Source organism: Schistocerca piceifrons, chromosome 11 (genome assembly GCF_021461385.2).
Source record: "Schistocerca piceifrons isolate TAMUIC-IGC-003096 chromosome 11, iqSchPice1.1, whole genome shotgun sequence".
NCBI classification, from domain to species: Eukaryota; Metazoa; Arthropoda; class Insecta; order Orthoptera; family Acrididae; genus Schistocerca; species Schistocerca piceifrons.
The window spans coordinates 178755693-178780061 of NC_060148.1; positions in this window are offsets into that span (position 1 = coordinate 178755693).

Below are 24369 nucleotides of genomic sequence, written 5' to 3' on the forward strand. Positions count from 1 at the left end.
AGTCACACTATACTGGTTCTGTGTTTGAGAATGAAAGCCAAGTGACTTGCAACAAACCTTACACAAAATTTTAGACTTTTGTCCGATACTTTATCACTCGCACCAGCACAAAATAATGAAAGGAAAAAAGTTTAGCTCTACTACCTTTTCGCCGTTCATCCTGTCAAACTGCTATATCAGGAATGACTTTTCAGTTTTTTTGCTTCCTTAATTAAAACAGTACTCGCAAGATATTTCGCAGATAATTTGCACATGTACCACTGGATCTACCTGTAAAATTGTATCATGATACGATACATAATTCAGAAAATATGATGTCATTACATGCAAAAATGTATGTGAAATATGTTAAATATATGGGAAATATAATGATCCAGGACATTACGACCACTTACCTAACAGCCGATACGTCCACCTTTAGCACAGATAACAGCGGTGACCCAAGACGGCAAGTAGGAGTAATCCGCTGAATTACAGGCCTATATTACTAACGTTGATTTGCTGTACGGTTTTGGAACATATAATGTGTTCGAACTTTATGAAGAACCTCGAAAAAAACGATTTATTGACACATAGTCAGCACGGATTCAGAAAATATCGTTCTTGTGAAACACAACTAGCTCTTTATACTCATTAAGTAATAAGTGCTATCGACAGGGGATTTCAAATTGATTCCATATTTTTAGATTTCCAGAAGGCTTTCTACACAGTTCCCCACGAGCGTCTTCTAATCAAGCTGCGTGCCTACGGAGCATCGCCTCAGTTGTGCGACTGGATTCGTGATTTCCTGTCAGAAGGGTCATAGTTTGTAGTAACAGACGGAAAGTCTTCGAGTAAATCGGAAGTAATATACGGCGTTCGCCAAGGAAGTGTTATAGGCCCTCTACTGTTCCTGATCTATATTAACGACATAGGAGACAATATCAGTAGCTGTCTTAGATTGTTTCCAGATGATGCTGTCATTTACCGTCTTGTAAAGTCATCAGATGATCAAAACCACTTTCAAAATGATTTAAATAAGATATCTGTATCGTGCGAAAAGTGGCAACTGGCCATGGATAAAGAAATGTGCGAAGTTATTCACATGAGTACTAAAAGGAGTCAGCTAAATTTCGATTAAGACATAAGTCACACAAATCTGAAGACTGTAAATTCAACTAAATACTTACGGATTACAATTACAAATAACCTAAATTGGAACGATCACGTAGATAATACTGTGGGTAGAGCAAACAAAAACTGAGATTCATTGGTAGAACACTTAGAAGATGCAACAGGTCTACTATAGAGACTGCTTATACCACACTTGTCCACCCTGTTTTGGAGTATTGCTGTGCGGTGTGGGATCCGCATCAGGTGGGACTGACGGATGACATCGAAAAAGTACAGAGAAGGGCAGCTCGTTTTGTATTATCGTGAAATAGGGGAGATAGTGTCACAGACATGATACGTGAATTGGAGTGGCAATCATTAAAACAAAGGCTTCTTTCGTTGCGACGGGACCTTCTCATGAAATCTCAATCACCAGTTTTCTCCTCCCATTGCGAAAACATTCTGTTGCCACCCGTCTACATAGGGAGAAATTAACACCACGATAAAAATCAGAGAAATCAGGGCTCGCACAGAAAAATTTAAGAGCTCGTTTTCCCCGCCTGCCGTTCGAAAGTGGAACGGTAGGGAGAGAACTTGAAGGTGATTCATCGGACCTTCTGCCGGGCACTTTATTGTGAATAGCAGAGTAATCACGTAGATGAAGATGGCACCGAAGCAGTGGGGTATTCATAGATCGCTGGAGGGAAATGGCACCACGTCTACACGCAGAAGTCACTTAATTTGCGTAAATTCCGATGGGCTCTGAAGCCACGTTCTATCACATTCCAGATGTTTTCGATCCGGTTCAGATGTGGCGAGTTGGGTGGCAAGCACATCAATTGGAACTCGCCGCTGTGTCCATCGGACCACTCCACCACACTCCTGACCTTGTGACAGGGCTCATTATCTTGCTGAAAGATGCCACTACCATTGGGAAACACGACGTCATAAAGAGGTGAATGTGGTCTGCAACGAGTGTGCAATACTCCTTGCGTGTCGTGGTGCCTTGCACGAGCACCACGTGAGCCACAGATGCCCACGTGAATGTTCCACAGAGCATAATGGAGGCTCAGCTAGCTTGCATCCATCCGGCATGACCTGTGTCAAGGAGCCGTTATCCTGCAAGACGGCGGACTCGCGCACACTCGTCAGCATGATGAAGAAAGTGTCGGGATTCATCAACCGTGCAACGCTCTGCCACTGCACCAGCGTCCAGTGCCGATGGTGACGTCCCCATTTCAGTCACAGTTGCCGACGCCGTGGTGTCAACATTGGCACGTGCACGGACCCTCGACTGCTGAAGCCCATCATTAGGAGACCTCAGTGCCCTGTGTGTTCAGACACACTTGTCTTCTGCCTAGCGTTGACGTCTGATGTTGGTTCGGCCACAGCTGGCCCCCTGTCTGCCCAACCTACTACGTCTGAGGGGCGGCATCTGTGACGGGTCAAAAGTTTTTGGGTTCCGTCACGGATTTCGATTCGTTTCAACATATTAACCTAGCGGTTGGCAAGTATTAAACACGTGATATGTGGTTCCAGATCTATGGAAAGTTGTAGAGATCACAGCAAAATTCAGGGAAGGTAGTATGAGTAATGCACTTAATTTCAGGCCCATATCATTAACGTCCATATGCAGCAGGATTTTGAAACATAGAGTCAACATGGGTCTATTGACACACAGTCAACATGGGTTTAGAAAACATCGTTTTTGTGAAACGCACCTAGTTCTGTATTCCCATGAAGTGATGAGTGCTACTGACAAGGGATTTCATATCGATTGCGTACTTCTGTATTTCAGGAAGGCTTTCGACACTGTACCACGCAAGCGGCTTGTACTGAAATTGCGTTCTTATGATATATCGTCTCAGTTATGTGACTCGATTTGTCATTTCCTGTTACACAGGTGCCGGCCGGAGTGGCCAAGCGGTTCTAGGCGCTACAGTCCGGAACCGAGCGACCGCTACGGTCGCGGGTTCGAATCCTGCCTCGGGCATCGATGTGTGTGATGTCCTTACGTTAGTTAGGTTTAAGTAGTTCTGAGTTCTAGGGGACTTATGACCTCAGCAGTTGAGTCCCATAGTGCTCAGAGCCATTTGAACCATTTGTTACACAGGTCACAGTTGGTAGTAACTGCCGGAAAGTCATCGAGTAAAACAGAAGCGATTTCAGGCGTTCCCCAAGGTAGTGTTATAGGCCCTTTGCTGTTCTTTATGTACATAAACGATTTGGGAGACAATCTGAGTAGCCGTCTTAGTTTTTTTGCAGATAACGCCGTCGTTTTTCGACAAATAAAGTTATCAGAAGATCAAAACAAATTGCAAAACTATTTAGAAAAGATATCTGGATGGTGCGAAAATAGGCAGTTGACCCTAAATAACGAGAAGTGTGAGGTCTTCATTTAACTTCGGTTACACCATAAATCAGTCAAATCCCAAGGCCGTAAATTCAGCAAAATACCTAATACAATAACAAACAACTTAAATTGGAAGGAACACACAGAAAATGTTGTGGGGAAGGTTAACCAAAGACTGCGTTTTATTGGCAGGACACTTAGAAAATGTAACAGAGCAACTAAGGAGAATGCCTACACTATGCTTTTAGAATACTGCTGAGCGGTGTGGGATCCTTACCAAATGGGACTGACAGAGTACATCGAAAAAGTTCAAAGGAGGGCAGCTCGTTTTGTATTATCGCGAAATAGGTGGAGAGTGCCACTGAAAAGATACTGGATTTGGCCCGGAAATCATTAAAAGAATGGCGTTTTTCGTTGCGAAGCAATCGTCTCAAGACGTTCACCAATTTTCTCCTCCGAATGCGAAAATATTTTTTTGACACCGAGCTACATAGAGCGGAACGATCACCGCGATAAATTAAGGGAAATCAGGGGTCGTACGTAAAGATATAAGTGCTCGTTCTTTCAGCACGATATACGAGATTGGAATAATAGAGAACTGTGAAGGTGGTTCATCGATGAACCCTCTGCCAGACACTTAAATGTGATTTGCAGAGTATCCATGTAGGTGTATAGGTATGTCACTAAATTCTCTACGTGTGCAAATGTTGTAGAAAAGCGAGCTTTCGACCGCGCTTGGCAGAACGAGCAAGTTGCGGCAAAGACTCTCCTCGCGCCGGCAGCAGCGGACGTCAGCTGTCCGAGCCAGAGATATCATCACATCGAGCTGGCCGCTACTCAACGAGACGAAGGCCGCCGAAGATCTTACATTTAGTCGTTAAAAGCAATGAAATTGTGAAGTGATTGTCTAAATTGGTTCCCCCGTGGTTTTTGCGACTTAGAAGTTTAGTTCTGATTTGAGTCTGGCTAGGGAAGCCTACGCTAAAGGTGCAACCTCTAATTGTGTCTGACAGTCACTGGGAAAGGCGACAGATCGCGGGTCTGGGTGGGATCACGACTAATAAATTGTGTGAGAATGTCGTCAAGAGATTTTATTGAATCGCTGAGTTAGTATTCGGTCGCTGTTGTCGATCAGAATTTGTGTGACCGAGTTGTTAGACGTGTTTAGCAGTGGATCTGCTTCAATTTATATTGTTCCACGAAAGGGAGTCGGGTACGTTAAACTAGTGATTTGAGAACATTTTGCGTCATAGTGCTATTGAGAGAGCATTACTACGATCGAACATACAAAGGAATTGAAACTTCCTGGCAGATTAAAACTGTGTGCTGGACCGAGACTGTCTTGCGAACCTTGCAGAAGTAACACTCCTGAAAGAAAGGATATTGCAGAGACATGGCTTAGCCACAGCTTGGGGGATGTTTCCAGAATGAGATTTTCACTCTCCAGAGGAGTGTGCGCTGATATGAAACTTCCTGGCAGATTAAAACTGTGAGCCGGACCGAGACTCGAACTCGGGACCTCTGCCTTTCGCGGGCAAGTGCTCTACCAACTGAGCTACCCAAGCACGACTCACGCCCCGTCCTCACAGCTTTACTTCTGCCAGTACCTCGTCTTCTACCTTCCAGAAGCTCTCCTGCGAACCTTGCAGAACTAGCACTCCTGAAGGAAAGGATACTGCAGAGACATGGCTTAGCCACAGCTTGGAGGATGTTTCCAGAATGAGATTTTCACTCTGCAGCGGAGTGTGCGCTGATATGAAACTTCCTGGCAGATTAAAACTGTGTGCCGGACCGAGACTCGAACTCGGGACCTCTGCCTTTCGCGGGCAAGTGCTCTACCAACTGAGCTACCAAGCACTACTCACGCCCCGTCCTGACAGCTTTACTTCTGCCAATACCTCGCCTCCTACCCTCCAAACTTTACAGAAGCTCTCCTGCGAACATTTGAATCTGCCGGGAAGTTTCATATCAGCGCACACTCCGCTGCAGAGTGAAAATCTCATCCTGAATACAAAGGAATTGGCTAATTGACGCTGAAATAGCGTGGATAAAATTTATTAGTGGTCACGGGGTGTAGGAAGAAACTGTATAGCGCGCCGTTGTAAAGTTAGACTCAAATTTTGCTGAAACTGTGACCCATATTTGGACGTTGACGTTTGAAGGTGTTGGTCAGTCATTGAACTGCACTTAAGGCGCGATTTGTGGTGTTCCTGGTGCGCACAAGACTCTAGAAGTCGTTGTGCTTTAAGTGGTGGATGCTGTATCCACGCACGCTCCACGGTAATCGAGCGGTTGTGGTATTGTGTGGCTTTTGGCCGTCCACTCTAAGGCTGCCGAGTTTTGTGCGGTTTATGTTGGTGTATATATTTGAGTATGCACTACAGGGCCAGTGGCGTAATAATTGTGATTTTGTGTAGCATTGAGTTTCAGTCTGAACTGGTGTTTTATGAAGCCAGGCACCAGGATCGGTACGATCTATGTGAAAGAAGACACAGTCATTTTTAACCTTAAAACTCGTGACACTAATCTTTGAAAATAGACTTCGTGCACAAGTGGAACCAGTTAACGTTATTCGACGATATTCAATTCCATTACTCGGTAAGCTGACGAGTGGCAGATTTAACTTAAGGACTGTTAGAGGGAAAGCGATTTGTCAACACCTGAAGTGGAAGAGCCTTCAGCGTATTTAAGTTAGTACAAAAATGGTGGAAAACACTGAATCGCCATTGAAAGATACGCAAGTGGCCTAAATAATAAAGAGTTATTTTGATGCTAAGTAGCTACAAGGCAGTCTTGCAGAGATAAATAAAACTTTTAACATGGCTGCTAAGGTTCAGTGACCGTGTCAGAATTATATTGTAACAAATAAGCCCTCGGTCACAAATCGTAAGTCAAAATTGACTTGGTTTCGACGCTACTATGAGCGTCGTCTTCAGAATTAGACTTACTGTACTAGGTATATAGTACATTAATAAAATTATAGTTTGTACTGACTGGAAAAGATGCAGTACTTACGAGTCACATATTAAAAAAGATCTCAGCCGGAAAGGCGACGTTATGAACACTTGTGAGAGTTATTTCAGATCAAGGAGGTAGACTGAAAGGATCAATATAATACTGGGATTTTATTAAGATTTCAAATATCAGTAGTTACAGGGGAAAAAGAAAAGGCAGGCAAGAGTTTTAACTTCTTTATTCACTTCACGGTTATTTTAAGGATTAAAGAGAAAGAAATAAGGAAAAGAGCGAACAAGAAATAACATTCCCGAATAGTAAGGGAATTAATAGTATCGCAGAGATAGCTATCGCTATATCGCTGGTTTGCAATGAAATTACTACTTTGGTTGCTACGTTTGGAACTATCGTAGTGAGAAGGGGTTTATTACACGTAACTGAACAAGGCTGTAAGATATTGAGATTTACGATGAGTGAGTGAAACTCTGGCCACGTCACAGTAAATATTTATTACGCGTTTTTAAGTGATCCTGTTTTATAACAGTGAGTGAAAGATCTTCGTTTAGTAGACTCTACCGATCATTAGTGTGAATAACGTAAATAACCGGTGACAGTTATAGTTATTTCTGGTCGTAAAACTGATGTCGGTAAGAGGTATTAATCGTTTAGATAATAATAACGCCATAATCGGCGCAAGTTACGAATTACAAGGTACGCAATTGTACTGAGAGTTGTTGAACTGTTGTTGTCAATAGTGGCCCACGTTACGGGTCACTGAACGAGCGTGTTCAGGTTTTAGATAACGTGCAGAATGCACAAGATTTAATTACATCCTCGCTAAAAGAGTCCACAAGTGTACTGCGGTCCGTAGTGTCCAACGGGCACAATGTTTCGGCGATCAGACATGTCGCCACCGTCAGGTGCGCTGACGAACTGAGTCCCTGTGGGCGAGCCGGCGGCAGTCTTAAATCCCCTCCCTCGTGAGGCGTTCTCTCTGCGGTCGGCGGTCGCTGAGACGCTGGCGTCGGCGTCTGTGGTGGCGTCGGTGTAATTGCCTCGTCCGCCCTGGTCGCCCGTTAGTTTCCTTTGCTGAGCGTCTTTTTAATTATACTCAGTGCTGGTTCCCATGCCCTGCTGAGGTTGTAGCCGCAATCTCGATTGATGAGTGCGTCCCTGGTACGAATTTCGATAGCCTCTCTAACGACGCTGCCCCACTATTTAGATGTGTGTGCCAAGACCCTGGTACGTTGGTAGCCCATTTCGTGGTTTTCGGACAAACAGTGCTCTGCGAGTGCCGACTTGGTGCGGTACCCAAGTCTAGTGTGCCTCTGATGTTCTCGGCAACGATCTTCGATGGTGCGCACTGTCTGTTGTAATATTATTGGACTTCAGCTACTTTGCATGTGAGATATTTTCATTGAAGAAAACGACAGCTTACGATCTGTACTTCCTAAAGATGCGAAGCATCACAGCGGGAGAGTAAAGAGATGAAATATTTTTTTTAATGTGCTCCTATACAAAGACGCGCGTCCAGCGTTTAAATACTCTAAATAAACACCATGACCCGCTGGGCGCAGATATTTAAATCATTGCCGCAGCGCTTCATGGCAAGAAGCTGTGAAACAAAAGAAAGAGCAATCTATCTTTTGTTAAGAAATATTCTAGAGACTTCATTATCCCTTGTACTTGCGGTCGCCGACATGTTAAGACGTACTACATAGTATTGCTACAAGTTGTATTTTTAATTCCTGTAAAAACTATGTAAATGACGAACAAACATTTCGGTAACTCGGGTGTGGATACAATGTACTTATGCATACGCAAGGACATTTAATTTTAAGAAGGAGCAGACTGACAAAGTAGAGATTATTGGACTGCGCCATTTACAAGAGAAATATCGGATGTAAGTCATGCATTTATTGTGTATTTGTCAATGTCTAGAAGTTTAAAGCCAATTTGTTCAAATATATTAATATTTTACGATGCAGTAATTTTCTTCTTATTCTTTTCTTTCACTAACCAAAAATGATGTTCAAATTGTATGTGAGCTTTGTTACAGGTTCGCTCTTTATCGCGGTGTCTCGATTGTATTTAGGAGACCACTGATGTGTTCAACTTCCGATGTGGTAATCTTTCTCTTACGAAATTCCAATAATTTGCGTTCTTTTCCATTTTTATATTCAAATAGGTCCCTTAGGTATTTTCATCGAAGATTCTGATTGCGGGAAGGCAATCCGGGTCAGAAGGTCAATTATTCGCGTAATCAAACCGTACGTCTCCTGAACACAATCGAGAGCCGACGCATCGGTGATCAATTAATAATCTCTCTCTTTTAAAGTCGTACTAAGAAAAAAGAAAAAAAAACTGCCACACAGGATAGCAGCAAGTACACAATCTAGCGTAAGGTTGCATTATGTCAGTAAACATTAGCAACCAACAGTTATAGCATCACTATTATTAATAAGCAAGTTCCTAACGCCAGATGTGGCACCCAAACAGGGACTCGACTAAAAACTAATCTGTTCTTTTTATTGTTCTCGCAACCAACTGGGGGAGATTTGGATGCGAGTCGCATAAAAATCAGTAAAAAAAAAATCGCACAACGAAACCACAACAGCTGTAAATTGCAGCGCTCAAGACAACGAAAAGTGAGTACGACTTTTCATTACGTTTGAAATGGCTCAAATGGCTTTGAGCACTATGGGACTCAACATCTGAAGTCAGCAGTCCCCTAGACTTAGAACTATTTAAACCGACATCCATGCCCGAGGCAGGATTCGAACCTGCGACCGTAGCAGCAGCGCGATTCCGGGCTGCAGCGCCTAGAACCGCTTAGCCACCACGGCCGGCTTACGTTTGAAACTTTGCGTACCAAGTTTTCAGTCGGCTAATGAGAAATCCTTCTCTACGCTTTATTCCTTTTCCTTTCGCTGTCTAAATTCCAAATTTCCGTTTCTTTTTTCCAGTTCGAACAGTCTCTTTCACATCAATTCGCGTACAATATTTAGAAATAGTCAAAATTTCCATTGTTGTATATTTTAGTTCATCAAAATGGCCGCTATCTACATCAGTTTCAGTGGTGTATAAGTGTTTTTCATTTGTTTTATCTCTCCAGTTGCCATATTGGCGTCTTCGTGTCCTAGAGTTTCAATTGTTCATAACGCGCTGGCAACATCTGACAAATCCGGACGCGAAATCATTAGTGCGCCTGAAAAGTGAAAAGCATAATTATAAATTATCTTTTCTGGGTCGTGTGGTGTAACTACGCTAAATTTAAGATGGAAGATGAGCAACCCAGACAACTTAAACCGCGCGCAGGTGTAAACAACCTTGAATTTCGTAGTGAAGGAACAACAGACGACGAAGCGACACAGGAGATGTGGGCCTCACATTCCGCGTCGCAACCGCGTGAATGCTCGTTGTCAGATGTACTGAAATTGTTTGCTGATATGAAAACCAGTTTTGAAGCACACATGGGACACTTAACAAACAAAAGTGACTATATTGAAACGCAGATCAGTCAGTTAACAAACAAAGGCGACAATATTGAAATTCACATGGGTAATCTTAGAAGCCAAATGGCGGAAGTTGATGCCAGATTACAAAAACAGAACAGAGCTGTAGACAGCAGGTTCAACAGTTTAGAATTGAGGATAGAGGGCACTCAAGTTCGAATGACCAATATAAATTCTGTTATTACCGACATCCAAACACAAATCAAAAGTTCGAAGGAAAAAATTAAAGCCATTACCACTGCTTACGCAAGCGAGCTAAATCCAACCGTACATGCAGAAATAGACACTGTTCTTTCCATGGTGGATTCCGCCGATACCAACATTGGTAGAAAGTTTACAGATTTGCAGACCCAAATCTATGTGTGTAAATCAACAGCGAGTGACTCTTTGAAACATTAGAACGATGTTTGAAAAAGAGTAGACCACTTGACAGAAGGTGTCAGCCACATTCGCAACCGAGTAGAAAACCTTGCTCAGCGAATATCAATATTGTTCAAATGTGTGTGAAATCTTATGGGACTTAACTGCTAAGGTCAACAGTCCCTAAGCTTACACACTACTTAACCTAAACTATCCTTAGGACAAACACACACACCCATGCCCGAGGGAGGACTCGAACCTCTGCCGGGATCAGCCGCACAGTCCGCGACTGCAGCGCCTGAGACCGCTCGGCTAATCAAGGGCGGCGCGAATATCAATATTGCCAAAAGATCGAAGAAGTCACTGCAGGAATAAGCACCACACTTAATAGGGAATTTGAAAAGTGGATGCAATCTAAGGAACAATGCATTGAAAGGAAGGTACACTCTGATCTAAAAGGTGCAGTTAAATCCGCGACGGTAAAAATCTGAACCGCTCCCGGTACTTCTGGTACTTCATGCTTTAACCAGTGAATCAGGCGAAATCAGGCGACCCTTCAGCCACGGTCTTCCGGAATGGAAGCAAGGGCCGACCAATGACATAGATCAGCTGAAAAGGCAAGTTACGGAATTGCAAGGTGACAATCAAAGCGATTATTCACTACCGCCAGAACAAGATACTCGTCAATATCCCGAATATCAGGTACAATTCTCACCAACAGTAAATAATACTCGTGATAAAGCTTCAACGTCACGTAGTCATACCGATCAACCGACACTCGTTGAACTAATGCGAGATGAGAGTGTGCTGAAACACACTTTTCCAGCTTTTATACCTGAAAAACGGAATATACATCCCATGGTGTTTCTAAAATCATTCACAGGTGATTTTCCAGAATCATGGAACGACAGACAGCGAATATAGTTTATATTAGGATATGTACACAGCGAAGGATCAATTTGGGGTACTGAAATAAAAGACGAACGTTACACCTCTGCAGATCTTGAAAAGCATTTTTGGATTAAATTCTGCAGTTCTGGTATACAACAAAGACTCCGAAAGGAGGTCTACAACGACGAACCTTTCAACACCAAGGGAGGAGGTTTGAGGCGTTATTTCGAAAAATAACTACGTAAAATTCAGTATTGGGACACGCCCATTTCAAACGAAGATGTCATCACGATATTAAAGTCAAAACTTCCTATGCCAATAAGGGAGAAATTAGTTAATTTGAGTGAAGAGGATCAGTAAGCCTTTCTTTCCGTTCTTGACAATGTGGATATGATCTATTAGGATGTGCGTGCGAGTGCGCGGAATAATTACAATAATGGACAGCCCGCTTCGCAACAGCACGTAGCAAACTGTGTCAATGAAATGTCGTACCAACATAACACGGGACACCCAAACGCTCAGCCTTACAGCAATCATAATAATTTCAACGGCCGCAATGGAAAACCACATAGTAAATATCCAAACCAGAGTAGATACAACCCGATTTATCAAAACACGCAGCGACAATACGGTAACTCACCAATAAATCACAACGGTAATTACCAGCATCCGAACAACAGGAAATATAATGGAAACCGTCACAAGGGAAAGAAATGGAACATTTATAACGGGCCACAACAGTAAAGTCAGCCAAGTCACTTCTCTCCTTCACACGAAATGAATTCTTCACATCCTCAAAATGCGACATTTTCTCACCAACTCAACCAACAGTTTAGGAACAATAATCAGGACAATCCGTCGTATGCTTCTCTTAATACCGCCAGTCACAATAGCCAAGGAAACCCGAGCATTTTTTTAACACAGGCGAACCAGGCATCAAACGCGATGTCGAATGACACGCAATCAAGTGATGCGCAGTCCGTATGGGATACGAACGTAAGTTTTCAGCCTAGCGTGATACAAAATACTAATCAGGTAAAAATAACTGACATTTCAACTCCACCCAAGTCGGGCAACCGTTAGCAGCTTCTTTATGCCTCCACGGGGAAGCTGCGGAACGAAATTACAACAGCCTCAAGTAACCTTAGACGACAAGTTAAGACAAGCTCTCATATCTTCAACCACTCATACTAACCTAAGAAAAAAGGTGCATGACAAACACATTAGCAAAGTCTTATCGTATCGTATAAATGAACGAGTGCTATTAAAGACCCACTTCAAACCATCTTTGATTCAGCATAAGAATCGCAAGTGGCAACACTGTATGAAAGGCCATTTATTATACTAAGAAATCCCCACATTGGTTGCTGTCTATTAGCTGACCCTGTATCTGGGGGAATACAAGGATTGTTTCATCACGCAGACTTGAAGAAATACCGAGTCAACCATTGAAAATATCTGTTAAGTTGCTAAAATAAAATATACACACACTATAAGTTGTCATACTATGTGTGAAGTACCAACGTATGTAAGAGTAATGCACGGGACTAACACCATGTCGACCTGCCACAACAAGATAAGTAATTTATGTGGGCACCTGAAATAAAATATATTTATTGTAGGAGAGCAAGGTTTGCCTTAGATGTAAGTTAGTTTTAAGTTAATTGAGACATGAATGGCCACAGCCAAAGAGCTGACAAAGAAAATATAGTAGGGACGTGCTAAGTGCCAAGTATAGCAAAGCTCTCTCCTCTTGAATGATATAAATTAAAATGATCGTTCGGACCAGAATGACTGCTCGTAAATAAAAGTTGATTAACGTCGCTTACTCCTATGAGGTAAATGTTATGTTATGTATGAGTGTCTGACAACAATTTTTATGAAATCAGCTGTGAAAAGCAGCAGACAGAGGCAGCAGCTTAGCATGTAAGAATCAAGTGAATCAATAACGATCCAGCTAGCAGGAAAGAAGTGCGCAACTCAATTATTTTCATTACAGTACAGAGAAAACCGCACGTGTTCATAAGAATTTTACGGCACAGTGCAGCTGAAATATTTACAAAGAACATTTATAAGTAAACTAGTTTAATAGCATCTATTTCAGGTCCTCGAAATACGACGACTATTTCTGTTTTTCAGAACAGAAGATAGCTATCAGTCTCTGTTCACTGATAATGCATGGTGTAAGCAATTTTAGATATGTATAGAGAAATGTTGGATAGCTGGATCTGACGATACTGAGACTTCTATATCGATTTAATCACGCTAACTACTCGTCATGAAAAACTAGGGTGATGATGCACAATTTATGTTAGGTTCATCATTTCATACGGCATTAACATTGTATCTTCAAATCTCTTCACTCCAAAAAGTCTATTGTGTTTTCCTCTAATCAGTATCCTTACCTCCCTACCCTACCCAGTAGAGAACTGAATTTTACGGACTGATTGCATGCTTGATACGTACAGACTGTACGTCTGGATGGTCGTGACACATTGGTTGTTGACAGACTATGCTTATTTTCCGCGAACTGCGCATTCAGTTAAGATTTTTTGTGTGCAACTGCACGATAGAGAACACCAAGCTTCCCAATTCCGCTAGTGGAAACTTGAACATGAACTGTTCATCACATAAACGAAGCCGCATAGACCACGTCTTCAAATTAACGACGTAATTAACAGAGAGAAAATAAAAGAACTGAACTTGAGAAATGAGTAATTATCGTAAAAAGAAAAGAATAAAAAGATTTCGAACAAGGTGTAAGCCTAAAGTGCTTTGGAAGCACAAACTATGAATAAGAGAGACGTTTTTCGTCACAGACTAAGTTTTCTTTGTAAATTTTTTTAGACATAATATGCATACCGAATGTTAACTGTACTTTGTAGTAACAATGCAGTCATCAATTTATGGACACGTATATGCTGTTGCGTGTGAACCGACCATAGACAAGCAATAAACGGCTACGTATGAAAGTGGTGCGTGTGAACTGACGACCAAACATGACGACCAAATAATGTGGACACGAAATAATCATAAAGTGTGAACTGAAAGGGTGACAGCTTATGGACACGTGTGAAATTCCGCGTGTGAAGTAATGTTATAAGTACTAGTACCACGAAACCACGACGTAGAAAGCCGAATTGTGCAGGTGAATAAGTGTTGTACTTACCGCGACCGGTACTGTCCGCCTTTCTGCGGACACATTCTTCGACACAACTTCGGGAGTCGCCGCGTCTGGCTGCTTCCGTAATTCCGAGTCGATGAAAAACTGTAAAAAAAACTCACGACACGACTAGTAGACACCAAACGTTCTGCCTGTCGCAGAACGCTGCTGCTAGCACGGTGAAGCCGTCAAGTTACTATCACGTGACTACGACAAACGGACTCAACACAGAGTGCGCTGCGCGCTCAACAGTACAGATTCCTTTGCACAACGAGCGCGGGCGGCAAATGTTTTTGAAATACTTTCAATATAAAATCTGATAAAACCATGAGTCAAGCACGTATATACCTTATAAAATTACCAAGACACTAATCTGAAAAGTCTTAAACTCGACCATTGCTAGCAGGCCGTATTGGAAATAGGAGGAAATAAGGAAATAAAAATTGTGCTGAATGGAGAAACACTAGAACAGGTGCTAAATTTTAAGTATCTTGGAAGCAGGATAGACACCGACTGGAAGTGCACCACAGAAATTAAAACAAGGATAGCAATGGCAAAAGAGGCGTTTTATAAGAAAAGGAGAATCTTCTGCAGCGGTCTGGACAGAAAGAGACTCATAAAATGTCTTGTATGGAGTGTTCTACTATATGGCGTTGAAACATGGACTATGAGGAAAAAAGACAAAGTCTGGAGGCTTTTGAGATCTGGATATGGCGGAAGATGGAAAGAACAAGTTGGATGGACAGAGTAAGAAATGAGGAGGTACTGAGAAGAGTGGGAGAGAAAAGACAGTTACTAGATGTAATAAAGAGAAGAAAAAGAAATTGGATTGGGCATATATTAAGAAAGAATGACGGACTGACAAAAATCGTTTTAGAAGGTTATGTAGAAGGGAAAGGAAGCGAGGAAGGAAGAGATTCCAGATACTGGATGACATGATGGACGGTACAACATACAGCAGCCTTAAGAAGGAAGCAATGGACCGCAGAAAATGGAGAGGCAAGGTACCTGCTAATATAGCAGATAGCTGATGATGATGATGATGATGAGCAGGCCGGAGTGGCCGAGCGGCTCTAGGCGCTACAGTCTGGAACCGCGCGACCGCTACGGTCGCAGGTTCTAATCTTGCCTCGGGCATGGATGTGTGTGATGTCCTTAGGTTAGTTAGGTTTAAGTAGTTCTACGTTCTAGGGGACTGATGACCACAGCAGTCAAGTCCCACCGTGCTCAGAGCCATTTGAACCATTTGACAATTGCTACCAAATTTATAGTCCAGGCGAAGTAATGACGAAAACGTGTCGACCCAAATAAAACCAGAAAAATAAATAAATTCTAGAACTAAGCACTACTAAGAGAATGAGACCTTATGTACATGAACAATTGTTATCCTTACCTAATGCACTTTTCTTTTAGACTAAGTTACTAGTAACTAAGCAAATTCTAATACAGATTTTCTCTGTATTTTTCATGTACGAGAACATGAATGGAAGCTCGAACATGTGTCAAGTGAAATAGAGACCGCCACCAAACAGCTCAGCACGTTGCAGAACCAGTCTTCCAGTTCCTGGTCGCACACACATTTCCAACGCACCGTCACATCCTGACCACCACTTCAACCTCCTCAGTGACAGTGATGCCTTACTTTTCCTCCACTGTGAAAGTGCAATCAGTTTCCCTCACTCACGTGCAGTGCTACCATTTACACCCGAAGTTCTACCACTCCCAGTGCAAGTCATACCTACCCAAGTGTAGTGAAACATTTTTCTTTGCAGGTTACGAAAACCAGAGATCGGTGAAGTGGTTCGTGTTTCCTACAAGAAATCTTCGTCGAAAACACGGTAAAAAAAATATTCCTGTAATACGTCATTGTAAAACAAGAATGTCAGTTCTTTGTAATATATTTTTCCAAGAGTGCACACTGCACCCAGACTTCCCGCGAAGTCAAATAATTCATTTCTTTGTTATTTTTTAATATTTATTATGGTATGTATAATGTATCTATGTATGTGTATCTTTATCCCAATTTCATTGTCCCTTACCGAGAAATGAACATTTTTTATCTTTGTGTAATGCATTAGTAAAAAGTACTGCTCAATTGTAAAGTAATTACCCTATACAGAAGTTACCATCAGTTTCAGGCGTACGATTATATTTGCCTGTTATTCTTTATGTCAACCCCTTTGTCTAATGTCATATATGAAATCTATTGTAAAGAATTTTAGCAAGTAATACTAACCTGATTCACGAAAGCAATAATACTACGACTGCGCGTGAGTCGGGATGATCCTCGCGGAGTCGCCACTCCTCGCGCGGTAAACAATATTATTGGATTTCAGCTACTTTGCATGGGGAGGAGGAAGCTTTGGCGTCATCCAAATGGAAATCTACTTGTTTTCTACGTTATGTGGATGACACGTTCGTGATCTGGCCCCATAGAAGGGACAACCTACAATTTCTTACACACCTGAATTCCATACATCCGAAAATCAAATTCACTATGGAGACCAAAGCAGAAGGAAGGATACTATTTCTGGATGTCATGATCAAAAGAGGAGCGGATGACACCCTGGCCCACCGGGTATACAGGAAGAATAGGCACATCGACCTGTATTTGCAAGCGGATAGCTGCCACCACCCCCCGCAGAGGAATGGGGTGCTGAAAACACTGGTGCACAGGGCGCGCACCATCTCTGACGCAGAGAGTCTGCCCCAAGAACTGGAACACCTCAAAACTGTATTCCGGAAAAACGGGTACTCGGAATGGCAGATCACACGCGCTCTCCACCCCAACTCTACAGTACAGTGTGTGGAGACGGAAGAAAGAGATAGCCACTGCCTATATACCTTATACTGGCGCACTATTGGTGAAAATAGGACGAATATTGAGGAAACACCGGCTAGGAACCGTCTTTTCCCCAGCAAATAAAACGCGAACATTATTGTGAAATGTCAAAGACAATCTTGGTTTGTGCGGGGCCGGCATATACCAGATACCGTGTCAATGTGGGAAGACTTATACTGCACAGACAGTGCGCACCATCGAACTCGTTGCCGAGAACATCAGAGGCACAATCGACTTCGGTACCCCAACAAGTCTGCGGTCGCAGAGCACTGTTTGTCCGATACTCACGAAATGGACTACTAACATACCAGGGTCTCGGCACAGACATCTAAATAGTGGGACAGCGTCGTTAGAGAGGCTGTAGAAATTCGTACCAGGGACGGACTCATCAACCGAGATTGCGGCTACAACCTCAGCAGGGCATGGCAACCAGCATTGAGATTGTAAATAAAAAGACGCTAAGCAAAGAAAACGAACGGGCGACTAGGGCGGACGATGCAATTACACCGACGCCACCACAGACGCCACCGAGCGAGGTGGCGCTGTGGTTAGACACTGGACTCGTATTCGGGAGGACGACGGTTCAATCCCGAGTACGGCCATCCTGATTTAGGTTTTCCGTGATTTCCCTAAATCGCTCCAGGCAAATGCCGGGATGGTTCCTTTTAAAGGGCACGGCCGACTTCCTTCCCCTTCCTTCCCTAACCCGATGAGACCGATGACCTCGCTGTCTGGACTCCTCCCTCAAACAACCCAACCCAACCCAACCAACCACAGACGCCGACGGATTGCCGTGACTCGTATTAGGCTTCTTGCCTAGTCGATACATAGAGTAAGCAGCCTACACTGCTGTTCCTGCAGCTTCTTCCATCTCTTTCTTGAATTGTCGTCTGGATGTCACTAGGGATGTCTTCTTCTTCTTTTGCTGCTGGAGCGTGGTCGCTACTCGCGCAGCAGGTCCGGCCAACGTTTGGTCGGTCGCCAGTGGACCTGATTTCCAAGTCCCCTGTCGAGTTGGTTGTCGTCTACACTCGTTGCCGCGTAAAAACCTGCAACAGCTTGCCGGAAGCGCTGTTTTAGCGGTGGTATTCCGGCAAGTTCGTGCAATTCCCTCTTTGGGAAATCTCGTGGCAGGTGCAGTGCGAGCCTGAGGGCTTTGTTCTGCACGGTCTGGAGCATCTTCACTGAAGTGCCGGCTGCGTTTCCCCAGACAACGGCAGCGTAATCCGACACTCGCCTGATTAGTGTTAGACAGAGTGTTCTGCCGCAGTCTGGAGGTAGTGTCGACTCTGGGTTCAGGAGCGGATACAGCAGGCGCATCCTGGACAGCGCCCTCGTCCAGACGCCGACGGCAGCGTCTCACCGACTGCTGACGCGCGGGCGCGGACCGCAGAGAGAACGCCTCGCCAGGGGAGGGGATTTAAGGCTGCCGCCGGCCCGCCCACAGGGACTCAGTTCGTCAGCGCACCTGACGATGGCGACACGTCTGTTCGCCGAAATATTGTGCCCGTTGGATACTATGGATCGGCGGTAGACCCGTGGACTGTTCGAGCAAGAAATACGCAGGGAGAAACTGAAAAACCACTAACTAAATCCTGTTTACTATAACCACAAGTATGAGGTATCGAATATATTGCTTCCCCCTACTTATACCTCCCGAGGAGATCACGAATGTGAAATTAGAGAGATTTGAGCGCGCCCGGAGGCTTTCCGGCAGTCGTTCTTCCCGCGAACCATACGTACGTGTGCACGTGCGATCAAAGCTGCGGATAAGTAGTTCCTTCTAAACACCTAGATCGATTTCAACCAAACTCGGTTCACATATCACGAGAGGCTTCCAATAAGTAACGTAACACATTTTTTTCAGAATTCAGATCGGTTTTATTCACGATTGCAGCGATTCTTTTGGCTGTGTTCAATGCGATGGCCTTACGCCAGCCTGTATGCCCGCATGGTACCACTCTACTGGTCGACGTCTGACTCAACGTCTTACTACATCAGTAACCTGCCCATCATCCACGTGAATCCTTCATTGGGCCAAACAGGTGGAAATGGGAAGGAGCAAGGTCCGGCCTATAGGGTGAATGAGACATCCGACAGAATGACGTTCTTCTATTGCTCCATAGTCCAGATTTTGTGGCTTTGGCGACGCTTTCCTGTTACTGACATTGCCGGCCGCGGTGGTCTCGCGGTTCTAGGCGCGCAGTCCGGAACCGCGCGACTGCTACGGTCGCAGGTTCGAATCCTGCCTCGGGCATGGATGTGTGTGATGTCCTTAGGTTAGTTAGGTTTAACTAGTTCTAAGTTCTAGGGGACTGATGACCAAAGATGTTAAGTCCCATAGTGCTCAGAGCCATTTTGTTACTGACATTTTCATCGGCTCGTTCTGAAGTTACATGCTTCGGGAGCTCGATCCATGTCGCTTCAGTGCTGACAGCGTTCGACAGTGCGACATTCAGTTCCGCACTGACTTTTGCAGTTGTCGTCCTCTTACTTTTCGTCACAATCCTCTTTGTGTGTGACGATCACTCAACACACACTGCCGTTCTTGTTGTGACATAGTGGATGCTGTCTTTCCCCTGTCCCTGTGTGCAGTATAAATGTGCAACATGGTAACGCTTGAAACACCGGCAACGTCTGCTGCCTCGGTTACAGAAACACCCAACGTACGAACACCAACAATTTGCCAACGTTCGGAGTAACTTAGCTCCAACCTGAACAAGCTGGAGCAGCAATACTGTACTCATTTCTAGATATGTAGCGCTGTTTCAGGTGACGGTGGTGGCACAAGCGTCTGCAGAGTAGCGACGTATGGCGCCTGTAAATCGTTGTCATGGGCACAAACTGTGTAAAGCAAGGGGCAAGCGATCTTTCACACAGAGGCTACTCTCCAACGGAACCCTTAAACCTCAGCAGACTCCAGTGTGTGACACTCCCATTTTCTGTACATAACATGGAGAAATCTGACTGACTTACACGGCAGTGGGCCCAAGGAGATCAAACGTCAATGCGGCAGACCCGATACAAATAGGACTGTCCTTGCACAATGAACTGCCTGAGATGATTTACGCCCAAACAGTCAGTTCAGCTGAGACTTCACCTCAGTCTTTCCAGTCAAGACCAGTGCCAGTGTGAAGTCACACTCAGGATGAGTGTCCCAAGTGCAGTCAACTCAGTCGAGACCAGAATTTCCTCTCCAGACCAGAGTCTGAATCCGAAGCCCCCATTTCTCCATACATCACCTACCGATCGAAACTTGGTAAACTGGAAACGTGCACCAACGCAACTGCCTGCTTAAAGTGTTGTGCCTATTACATGTCTCTATGTGCACCACGTCTCCACTTCAGCTCGTCTGCTCGACTTACAGACCACACGGAACCGAAGTTAATTATATTCATTTTCTATCTGGAGAAGCAATCAATCCATGCAGGGAGGGAAGGAGTCTGCTACCAAATTGCATTCCCCAGGACCACTTTAGACAGTGTGTTTTGACGGTTTGTTTTTAGGCATACAGTTTGTAACAAAGATCATTAGCTTGATGGGCCAAATGTTACAGCATGTCTGACCAGGACCTCGGCTAAACTAAGGGAAGTGCTTTTGTGCCTCAACAGAGACCATATCTGAGTAGCCATTAATGGTACGTTTAGTCCCAAAATTCTTCCAAAGGCAAACTTGGCAGGCTGAGGGAGGACACCACGTGACAACTCTGTCTATAGTGTTCTGTCCAAGGCGAACATGAAAACTCGTGGATTTTTGTGAATGCCAGATCTGTACATAATGGGCATTTAGAGTAGTGTCGGAACGCCTTGGCCGGGCGACGTACTTTCTCTCCTGTGCTCCTGTCCCTATTGTGACCAGAAACCCCTAACAAGTACGTCCAGGTAGGGTGTCTTTCCCCTCTTGGTCGTAAGCATTGGCTGCACACCAGTGTGAGAAATTCTTGAAACTAACATTCTTTCCCTGGTAAAAGCTTTGAGATGCATCCCTTCCTAGCAGCTGCACTTGGCTTCAAAGCCACAAATGTCCACAACAAATTTTTACTGTTAAATAATCAGACCGACCTTCCCATTCCCAACTACAGAAAGTATTATTCCAAGGAGGGCTACCATAAAAAATATGGATGGTTTAACACTGTACATGATGTCTGCAGTGTAATAAAAACATTAAAGAATAGCCCCTAATATGAAAATAAATGAAAGAGTGACTTGTCTTCTCTCACTGCCCTTACCTCTGGTTGATTTCTGAATTGGGTAGTGTCTCACTTCAAAATGGTATAGTGTGACACAGAACAGAGGAAATCATCAAATAATATTGAGAACTCCTAATGATAATGTAAGTGACAGAGGTGACTTTACCAACCAAGCCTGTCATGAAAAAAGCATCCTAACTTCATTGAGCACTGTGGTCAGTCACTCACACAAAGCTGCATGCTTGAGAGAAGAACATATAAACACTGCAGTGTGTAGTAAAGATTCATGTAGACCTTAAGGTCGTTGCTACACCAGAGTCTTCAGATGAACGATCACTTAGTGGTTAAAACGTCGTGGTCAGGTGACCCATCAAACAGATCGAAATTACCCTGTAACCAAGCCCTGAAATCTCGGCACATTCCAGCGTGAAATTCCCGTTCGCTGGCCACACCATGGTCCAGTTTGACTCACATGTATGGCACTGGGCACCAGGAGAAAAAACTTCAAGGTGGCAGACTTGATACAAACAAGGTTGTCCTTGGCACAGCAAGTTGTTTGAGCTGGTTGAGGTTCAAACTGTCGGTACAGCTAGGATTTCACCACAGATTCTCCAGTCAAGATCAGTGCCAATGTGAAGTCACCCTCAGCACGACTGTCCCAAATGCAACCCGCTCATGACAACAGTCAAGATCCGAATTTCATCTCCAGACTGGAGTCTGAAATCAAAGTCCTTCCTTTCCAAGAAAACTGGCACTTTTATAGTTTACTGAGTTTTGATGAAAAGGTGTCGACTGGAGAAAAGGCGACTTAGGATTTAGGCTCTTTTCTGGAGAGAAAAATCTGGTCTTAACGACAGTATTTTTACTAACTCATACAATTTCTGAGGTCAGAGATGGCTAATATCCCTAACCAGATTACAGTCCTGTGGAGTTCGTACCATTCTCTGCCTTAGTAATTCACTCCTACTATGTCATCCACATGTTGTCAGTCATCCATAATACATAAATGGACAATAATTATAATTTAAGAAACACCCTCTTTTCAAAATCGCAACAAACAAGTAACATGTTGTATCAGCAACTACAAAGGTTGAAAGATAGGTTCTTCTGTAATTTCAAAAGTATTGTGTCAAGTATAAGTGAAGATATCTGTTGAAAATAATTATCATACTACATGTTAAACCTTATAGGAAATGTTATGCTATTGTAGTATAGGGATACAAGGTTCAAGTAATCTGCACTGTAAATCCAAAATCTACCTGTAAAATAAGAAATAAGGGATTTCAACCTTTATGACTAGCAATAATATGGTCACAGCGCACACAGTTCCCAATGGAATTAGACATCAAGTATCATGTGTCATCCACTGTGCTTATTTCCTAGGGCAATGTAAAATTGTTTCTACCACCTACAGTACACTTTTAAAATAGAATCTACATATATGCATGACAAATTATCTTTAAAAGTATAGCTGATCAAAAAATTATTGAGCTTCAGAAAAAAATATACATAATCCGCAAGAGTTTCTGGGGAGTCAATTCACGTTTATTTAGTCAAACATAAAATGCAGCACTATACACATGTACAAATTGTCTCTAGACTAGCTGGACGACTTTGTGCTAGAGTGAGTGTTGCCCTTCACTCAGCAGCTGATGTAGGAGCAACTTGTGTGGATCGTAGCCATCAGTCTCCACACACTGTTGGGGTGTGTCTACCAGAGAGATTACGCCACGAATTTTTGTAGCACCAGCTTGTCTGCACGTCTTTGAGGGTGAGGTGAGATTTCAGGGAGGAGTCTCCTGTCCGGAAGATACTATTCACAACCACTCAGTACGTGGTTGCTGTCGGCTCTCAGTCACTCAGTGCCAGGTCATCTGCAATGCTGTCAGTGGTGTTGTGTGACGTCAATACTGGGCTGCTATTGTCCAGTGGGCCACCTCCATTCATAGTCACCCATGGTGGGTTGGTTTATGGCAGCTGTGGGGTGTAGCACAGCTCCCCCAATGTTCACACTCACATTTGCTGCAAAAGTGGCTGGCTGGCCCCAAGCTGTCCTGACATTCACTTACAGCACTGCTGTTTGCCCTCTGCTCGTTGGTGTTCTGAGCCACGCTCATCATAGGCGTCCTCCTTCAAGCTGGTCATCACCACTGCAATGTCCTATAGGACACGTTGCTACTGAGTTTCACACCTCCCAAGATCTGTATAGTCCTCATAGTCTCCTTCAATGCCATATCTTTATATCGTTGTTTTGCAAATAGTTTCTTATGAATAGAACAAAAATACAAAAATGACTCTTTGAATAAATACTGTATGAATCCATATAAATTTACCTGAACGATTCTAATAAACTGAAGAAAAAGAAAGAAGTGTTACAGAAGAGATAAAATGGGCTTGTCAGCACACTTCAAGCATGCAGACCCAATTTTATGATTAATCAATTAATTTTATCTGCCACTACAAATCTATTTTACTCTTTAATTTAATCGAATTGAATCATTAAATATATCAATTAAAATTATTAATTTCAAACAAATATCAAAACATGAAAAGACCTGCACATAAAAATATTATTTTGGGGATTAAACATTAAACATGTAAACCTATTTATTTGGATCTAATAAGTTTTCATTTTTCATTGAAAAATTTTAAAAATGTTTCGCTTTAAAAAATGTAATACATTTTTAATTTTTCATTTTTCCAAAAAAACTATTAATTTTTTCATATTGAACACTCAAATAATTATTTTAATTTTTAAATTTACAAAATTCGTATTTAATATATTTCTGTTTTGCATTAAGAAATAAATTAATTATATGTTCTTTGTTTCCTAATCTATATTCCCAGCTAACATAATCTTCTAATAAACTTATAATATTATTAAAAATTTTAAAAAAATTTAATTTTCATTTTCAGTATAAAATCTGTATGCAATAATTACCATTTTTGTAGATTTATGAAATAACACTTATGATATTACCTTTCAAATACATTGTATATTAAAATTTT